This window comes from Stylophora pistillata, chromosome 14, assembly GCF_964205215.1.
Source record: "Stylophora pistillata chromosome 14, jaStyPist1.2, whole genome shotgun sequence".
Lineage (NCBI taxonomy): Eukaryota > Metazoa > Cnidaria > Anthozoa > Scleractinia > Pocilloporidae > Stylophora > Stylophora pistillata.
In genome coordinates, this window is record NC_142532.1 from 15,451,600 (window position 1) to 15,460,727 (window position 9,128).

Consider the following 9,128-nt stretch of genomic DNA (forward strand, 5'->3'; position numbering starts at 1 on the left):
TTTCCACATTTTGTATCTACCATTGCAAGTCAAATTTAGCATGGTTCGATAAAATCATAGTTGCATCAAAATTACCCTCTGTCCTCTTTAGGGCCATAGGTTTATCTTTTTCCAAGTGTCGGTAATAAAGAGGTCCGTACATGACCTAGGGAAACTGGAAACTATTTTCCCAATGACCCTGGCTACCTCTCTAATAGATGGAGATGAACATGCTAGTAGCTCAGTACAGGATCTTTGTAAACCGATAGCTTTCTCCCTGGTCAGTTGTTTTGTAATTGTAACCGAGTTTATTATAAATCCAAAGGTGTTGAGGACTTGTGTGGGTATAAAAATGGATTTCTCCGGATGCACAACCAAGCCTAAATTGTCAAACAAAACAATGGTGTCTACAACATTTTGGACACATTCCTCATAAGTTTGCCCTTGCAAGGAAAGGTCATCGAGATGTGCCACAGCAATGTGCTCCTGCTTGTGCAAAGTAGACAGGGGAGGCTTAAGGATTTTCGTAAAAATGTGGACTTTGTACACGTGAGGAATTCGTACGTTTTTCGTCTAGATCAGCAAATCAAGAACTGTTTTGAATAAAACTGTCGTCCTGAAATATTTCTTGGTTATTTTAGTGTTGCTTCCTATTAACAAATACCACGAAACTTGAGATCTCTGCTCACACTGACAAACTTGCATATCCACATTGAAATTTGATCCGAATGCCTATTTGCACACATGCGAAAATATTTAGCGATTTTTATCTTTCATGTCGATCTCTGAGTAAACAATCAAGCGGGGAACAAATAGCTGCGGCACTGCTACATAACAACTTGCTTACGGGGCAAAATATTTCTTTTGCAGAGCAAATAATCGCAGCAATGCGATTCAAAACCTGCAGGAGACAAAAACCAGTGATCACGATCGCCGAAGGGAGATACGAAAATCAGACGATATCGGAGAAGTCCGAACTGAAGGTTTCTTTCGTTACGGATGGACGGACGGAGGAACGGACTTACACTCTGGACAGTATACTATCTGTGACCTTATAGAAGTCCATAGATACAAAAACTAATCAACAATTATTCCACAAGCGCTTGTGGGATATGAGATGATAGATAGCCAACTCGGCGCCACGCGCCTCGTTGGCTATAATCATCTCATATCCAACAAGCGCGAGTGGAATAATTGTTTTATTAAAAACGTTAATTTAAATTATGAAACAATTTTTAGTGTAATAGAAAAAATCCGAGCTCCAGATGGGACTTGAACCCACGACCCTCCGTGATCTAGTCGGATGCTCCAACCACTGAGCTACAGGAGACTCTATGGTGAGCAAGGGTCAATTTGTGGGCCTCGACTGGAACCGCATCACGCGGCTACACAGCCAAGTATTGGTAAGCACCATTTAAATTATTAAATTTTATTAAATTTTTAGCTCCCTTTTAATTTTAAGCTGACACGTGCTTGCCATATTTGTAGATTATGGTATATTGGCTGATATACCATAATGGCTAAGCCAATAAAAAGTCTTGAATTGCGTTATCCAATGATCTAGTTTTTAATAATCAAGAGTATACTGTTTTCGCCGCGGACCAGTGGAAGATATCTTTATTGCTATATAACTCTAAGGTATTTTACTATGTTTGTTTGAACCTCCTCTCAACGCTAAATTGTGATTCTCATCTCATCTCATCCCATCCCATCTTTATTTGTTTGAGCTGGTTGAGTTATGGCAGCTATTTTGCTGATGTAGATCTGCTATCTTCCCACCCCTCCCATCCCAGGGGAGGACATCCATCACACAGTAATCTCGTGCGTGGGAAATTAACGTCTCCTACCCCTAACCCTGCAGGAGACGGGACCTACGGTTTATTCGTCCTTATCCGAGAAGACTAAAATATCTATCCATTTTTTTGGATATTCTAGAAAGGAAGCACGTTCTCCTCAGTTATTTTAGGACCCTGAGTGTTGGTCCGGCCGGGGCTTGAACCCTCGACCTCCCACCCAACATTCCGGCGCTCTACCAATTGAGCTAACCAGGAGGCATTAAGAAGACGATAAGACAGTTGAGCTACACTCATTTTCGGAAAGGCTCTCTTTAACGATTGCATTTGATTAAAAGCCTCCTCGAAAAAAAAAAAGGATAGGTTTTTATACCTTATTTTCATTGTAGAAATGCAATAGGTCGTGCGAAGATTGACCAAATGGGTTTTTTCGCTTTTATTGAGTTTTTTTCTTTCGTTTTTCGATGAGTTGCACTATGATCGACAACCGTGTAATAGATAAGCTGAAACAGAAAAGTTTTTCGTGAAACCTTTCAGGGGATAATTGGTCAATAGTGAATTATAATGACTTCAAATACTCAGATGATTATTGCTTTCATTACGTTTGTGCCCTTTTTTTTCCCGATGTCTAGAAACACAATATATAACTGCCGTCAATCGCCTACTGTAGGCTGTCAATTTAAAGTTTATATTTCTTCAAGATCATAATGACTTTCCTTGCGTATTGAAAAAAGTTTTAAAAAAGGCGTTGTTGTAAAGTATATAGGAAGTGGCTAAAGACTGACTCGATGCTTGTTTTGTTTTGTCTCATTTCCGATAATAATAATAATAATAATAATAACTTTCACAGCTAATCGCCTTCGCAAAGTACAGCAACGACGCAGCTCAACAATGTCGAACCGACAGCTTACAATGGCGCTTCTGGCAGCCGCTATACAGCCAGCTGGAATCAGCTGTATGTTGGTTTTTGGAGAGGGAGGAAAACTGGAGAACCCGGAGAAAAACTCTCGAAGCAGAGAAGAGAACTAACACAAACTCAACCCACTCCCGGCACCGGGAAGCGAACCCGGGCCACATTGGTGGGAGGTGAGTGCTCTCACCACTACGCCATCCCTGCTTCCCAATAGGGTAGGTTAGGATACTTTCACCTTGTAGCTTCGATTCCCTTTGTGCTTTTTAAGGTGTTTAGCAGGAGCCAAAAGAAATGCCATGAACAAAAGCAAAAACACTAATAAATTTGAAACTCATCTTGGAGGCAGAATACTCTGTATACTGAAAGCAGGTGAAAACATTTTATAAAACAAAACAAAGCTCTAGTTCATCAAAATGATGTCTCATAGCTTGAATCTTCAAAATGACAAAATAATGTGAAAATTTAGGGGCTTGGTTGTCTCATTTAGTACACTCTTTACAATGCGAGTTTATCGCCGTACTTTATAGTTTATAATAACTTATTGACATATATTACTCAATTTTTGATAAAATAATTTTCAGTTGCACATGGCAATTAATTGTTAAATACTCAACTCTACATAGATACTAAAACTAATCTTCTCTGCATTTACAAATGATCTTATATTTCTGCTTCTGTAAAGGCATCAACAGCCGGTAAAAACGAGTTTACTAAAAAGGTTTTTTAAGAAGGAGACCCAAATTCATAAACGGATTGTCCCTTACATCAACGTTTCGACAATGAGGATGAAATACATCCATACCTGATTTAGCTAACACACTAGATTCGCCTTTCTTTGAATTAACTGAGCTTCATATTCAACTCCTTGAATTGCATATAATGAATATTTACAATGATCTGCTGCATTGCGACATCTGTCACCGTATTCACAGACAAAACATGTGTCAATTGGGTTAAGGAAACATGCGAGGAATTCCATTTGAGTTCTTTGATTTGAGCGTGTTTGATTACTTTGATTCTAAGCGCAGATTATCACCATTAAATCTAGTAGGAATCACTCTTCGCTCTCTAAAACGAAAAATGGAAGATTTAAATCAGGCGAAATTGCTTTACAAAAGCAGGTGCTCTAATGATCTCTAGACTTACGCAGACGGAATCAACGTTGAGAAACTAGTGGTCCAAATCTTAAAATCCATTTTGATAATTTGCTTAAGGAGCTTGCTAATGGAGATTTTCTTGTGGTGGCCGTAAGCTAAAAATATATCCAGGACAAACACGGCGAAATTGATATACTCATCTTGCCTATTTACCACCACTTTGGTTATTACTTGCAAGTGGATTGGTAGCTCACAATTTGAATTACGTCTAGTAAATTTCAAAATTTCATCATCTGAAGAAATATTTTGACCCACAACTTCTTTTCTTTTCAGCGTTATCCTGTGAAGTGATTGTTACCGGAGAAGACTCTTTGATCTACTGTAGTGTAGACGTAGTTTCTTGGTATGGAATTTCGTTATTGTTCTTGAGGAACCATTGGTGGATCTTGTAAAGCAGTTTTACATCCTGCAGTTCATCTTTCGTTGCAAGATTACTGGCCAACACACCAATCCTTTCAAACAGCTGTTCTAATGAAGAATCCAAATCAAATTCACTTGGAAAAACATTTTTGGATGTTTCGCGCGTTCATTATAAAGATTTTGGACTGACTGATTTTTCCATTTCCAACCTGGCTGCTGAATGTCTTGATAGAGATTTTGGAATGGGGGTCTGCTTTGTTTCAGCGCTATAGGTTTTGTTAGATTTTGAGCCGTTTTCCTCCGAAAATTGTTGTAATCTAAGAACAGACGTGCAAAAGTGAATTTTGAAGTAACCACAACAACAGGAACTAAAAAAAAGTAGAACAATAATGGTTTACATGTACTTAGTAAATTATATAGCAACAATATACTATGGCCTGCGACCTTTAGCATGCAAATCCCATGCAGGCTGCTGAGAAGTGGATAGCCAAAAATATTCTTCGAGGATATGCTTCAAAATACCACTTTTGTCTTCCTGTGCTTCTATTATATTTTATTCAAATATAGTCGACAACTCTGTTTTGTCTTGCGACACCGATTTTCGCTTGAAATCTAACGGAATACTTTAATATTGATTGCTTTCTGACTTCACTGGCGACTTGTCCACGTACACACTACTGCGCACCATTCCTGTCGTTTGACAACTCACGATTAGATGGTGTCGAGTGTCCTGGAAGCTGTCGATAGCTAGGAGTTTCCGCTAGATTATTAATGACGTACGACTTTTTTATATTTGTTTTGAGTTCAAAATAATGGAAGTAAGTAAACGATCGACTAACTTTCCAATTGAATGAATGAGAATCCTTTGAGTGGGAGAGATAATAAATTAAAAATCCGATGAAATGGAATCTTAACTGAGAGTACCCGAGATACTTTTGAGTATCTATTCATCTATTCGTAATTTATTTGAAAACAACTTACGAACAGAGGAGTATCCTAAACTGCGCGAGATACCAAGATAATAATCCAATAAATGAGAATCTTAATAGTGTGCGAGATACTGACGTAACAAACCAAAAACTGAGAATCCTAAAAGCGCGTAGGATACCAAGTAAAAAAAACGTAACAATCCCATGAAAGAGCCTTCAAGTGCCTGAGATGCTAACGTAACAGAACAATATATGAAAGAGAATCCTAACAGTGCAAGAGATACTGAGCTACTGAGACGTAACAATCGCAAGGAAGAGAATCCTAAAAATGTAGGACATACATACGTTATAATTGATGAGAGATAATACTAAACGTGCATGAGATGCTAACGTAACAATCGAATGAAAGAAAAACAAAAAAGTGCACGGGATACCAAAGAAATAATACAATAAAAGAGAGTCCTAAATGCCGCAAGACGCTAACTTGACAACTTCGAAGGAAGAGAACCCTATAAATTCACGAGGTACCCAAGTAACGATCGAATGAAAGAGAATTCTAAAAGCGCATGAAATACTATTGGATAATTCATTACTTGACGAAGGAATTCCGCATTAAATTGCACGCGAAAACCTATATCACACAAAATCGCGAAGCGATCAGTGCGATATCGGTTTTCAAGTGCAATTTAACGCGGAATTCCCGAGTCAGGTAATCAATTTTCCTTGAATCGCATAACTGAATGAAAGTAAGAAAACAAGAAATTAAATCGGCACTATTATTGTTTGTTTTTATCCCGAGCGCGCGCTCTAGAAAGCCATTTTAAAGCCAACTGTCAGAAGTGTCATTATGTTAGCGAATAGAAAGCAAGGTTAGTCGTACACGTTTGAACCTTCGACAATCTTATTTGTACCTCGTGCTTGATTTTACATTAATTTTCGATCAAGCTTCACACTATTTAGGGATAATAGTGGTATTTCACTGGATTTACAAGCCGTTTATCGTTAACATCCTTTTTCAAAATTCCAAATAATTTGCTCGAGAAGGAAAATAATTTATACCTTTTACCCGGCTTTGGTGGCAAACTGAGAGAAATGAAGTGTGCAAATGAATGTACTGATTTCAAGTGCAATAACATCGCAATAGTCCTTTTTACAGTTGTGGGCTTGGTGGCCAAGCCTTTGAACAAGGGTGACCCTGTTGTGATAGACCTGTATCTAGTTAGCATGATAACAAAGAAATTTGCATTTGAAAAGCAGCAACATCTCTATCATAACAAGGTCACCCTTAACCTTACTCTTGTTCAAAGGCTTGGCCACCAAGCCCACAACTGTAAAAAGGACTATTAATATAAGGTAAGTGCCTTGAAGATCAAATAAGTGTATTGATCGATTATTTATTCCTTTAAAACTAAAGAAGTGTTTCATGAAAAGCCCAAAAACTTTCATCTTTTTATTTGAAGAAATTCACTACAGGCGACTGTCATTAGCTGAATTGTTGGGATGAGCATTCGACTAAAAGTTGGAGATATTCACTGGAGAGTTGTTGAACGATACATTGGTGAAAAATCCACCTGGAACTCTTATTGCTAGATCATCAATGCCGTTATTCATTGATATTGTGTTATTGCCAACTACTGATGGAAGTGCAAGGCTGTTGACATAAATTTCTCGCAAAGCTTTAGTGCGTAGACCGTCACTGGCGTTGGCAGCTGTGATAGTCGTAGTGGTACGACTGGAAAACCCAGCCAACTTGCTTGACATCCTTTGTTGTTTTCCTAAAAGATCATGGCTGCAGATGGATAATGAATCCGGGTTGGCGTGAACTGTTAGCTCAGAGATTGTTTTTTATGGGCCGTGTTCACAGGATTTTCTCGCTTTCGGGTTGTCGCGAGCGAAAGAGGTTTTTCATGCCTCTCCAAGAATTTGAAGTTCAATTCAAAACAAGGAAGAACCTCGGCTCACTTTGAAAACGCTTTCTTCGTTTTTGCTCTTTAGAAGGTGACAATAGTTTTGAAAACATTTTAAATTGACTTAGAAACCAAACTTTGTAACAATTGGACGACAGTTGTTGTGCTTAGTGACGTAAATACGAAAAATTTTCACTTAGCCTCGTTTCAACTCGCAATTCCACGCTAAATACCTCGCTTCGTTAACCAATCAGAATGCGAGATTTTATTCAATGATGCGATTCTATCAACAATCCGAAGAGAGAGAATCCTAAATGTGCGCGAGACGCTGACACAACAATCGAACGAATAAGCTAGTTTTGTTAATGAGTAAGAAAACTAGGTTTAGGTCGCGGTCCTGACAATACGCCGAATGATCTTATCAGTATCTATGTTTTTAACTCGGTTAAAGGATTTGCGAAATAATTGAGCTCAAAAAAAAGGTTTTTTTATTTCCTCGCTCTAGGAGAAGATTTCTGGGTGTTAGTAAAACTTTTATTAGTCAGCTAACGAGCTCAAGTTCTAAATCCATAGCTTTTTATGTTAGCACAAGAACTTCAGTTTAAAGATTGTCGCCCAATAATTTCCTTTATGATGAAATCTACCCACTTATTGGAAAGAACTACACACACTCTCTTCAAAATGAAATAAATGAAAACGGAATATTCGTAGTACTAGAGGGCAAAAGCAATAAGGGGAGCTCTCATTAATTTCAGTTTAGGAAAAACTTTTATTTACATGAAAATGGCCCCTTAAAAGCTAGCTTACATGCTTAAAGTGTGCGTAATCACTAAATTTTCATGAAAGTGACATTTTTTTCAAATCACACACGAGTCAACCACACGTAGTAAATCGTACTTGGTAAACCACACATAGTACAAAGCCGTTTACACGGCAGTAAAATCGGGTACGGACGTGTCAAAAGAGGAGTACGGACTTCACATTTTAGACCGTGTAAACAATCCGTACCATGTTTTGGGAGATGGGTACGGACCCGTGCTTTTTCTGGTACGCATAGTAATATGTTTGCCTCTATGAACATCACCAGTGCATCACAAAAAAAGCCATCCTATTGCATTATATTGGTTGAGAAAACTGTGACAGATTGGAAACCCTAATCGTTTCTGAACCAACTGAAGGAAGCGACGAGTGAAGAAGGCAATATGGACAAATAGTACACGCGACCATGGGGCCTGAACGCGACAGGGAGAGTGATCGACTCCGACGCTCGATCCCATAGTTCATAGCGGTCAGCGTGTTAGATTATGATTATAAGCAATAGCAAAACAGCACACAAATCCCAGCATTTGTTTATTTATGTTTTTATTTCTTGCATTTGTTTGTAGCTAAACTAAGCTTGAAAATGCATTAATCAAAGTAATATACTTATACCTCACCACTTACTTGCACGAATGAACAAGGCGTTAACAGTTAAGGCGTTTTACGGAAAGTGTAAGCATTGCCCCGGAGAATATTTCCTCATAATATATCACAAAGATAGTTTCTCCTCTACAGTTTTATGCGTGATCTAGAAGATTTGCAAGCTTATGAGCTCATCTATACAGCAAGAAAGAGTTCACCGCTTCAGGTTCTTACCTCCAGTAATTAAAGCACTTCCAAACAGCCCAATAACGATCCACGATGTTCTAAAATTATTAATGGCTTCCATCCCTCAAACGTAAACGCAAGTTCAACGATACTCCACAAATGCTCCCAAGTAGCTTTCAGTAAACACCTGGTTAGTTCTTTTCGAGTCTAAGTATGCTGATTATCCGCAATACAAATCAAAAGACCGAAATATAAATCGAATATAAAGAATAAACCGAAGGAAAAGTATCAAAACAACATTGGTCAAAACAACCGACGCCAAATTTAGAATTTTCTTGTTATGCAATGACGTTCACTCAAGCTGAAAGAAGACTGGCCCTAGCTGTACTCGGACTCATTCCATGCGCAGCCAGATCCCATCGCTGGGAAATTATCTCAAAATTAGTTTGAATCAGTTATTCACTAAGAGGAAGAACGAGGGTTAGTGTCTCAGCCTTAATATA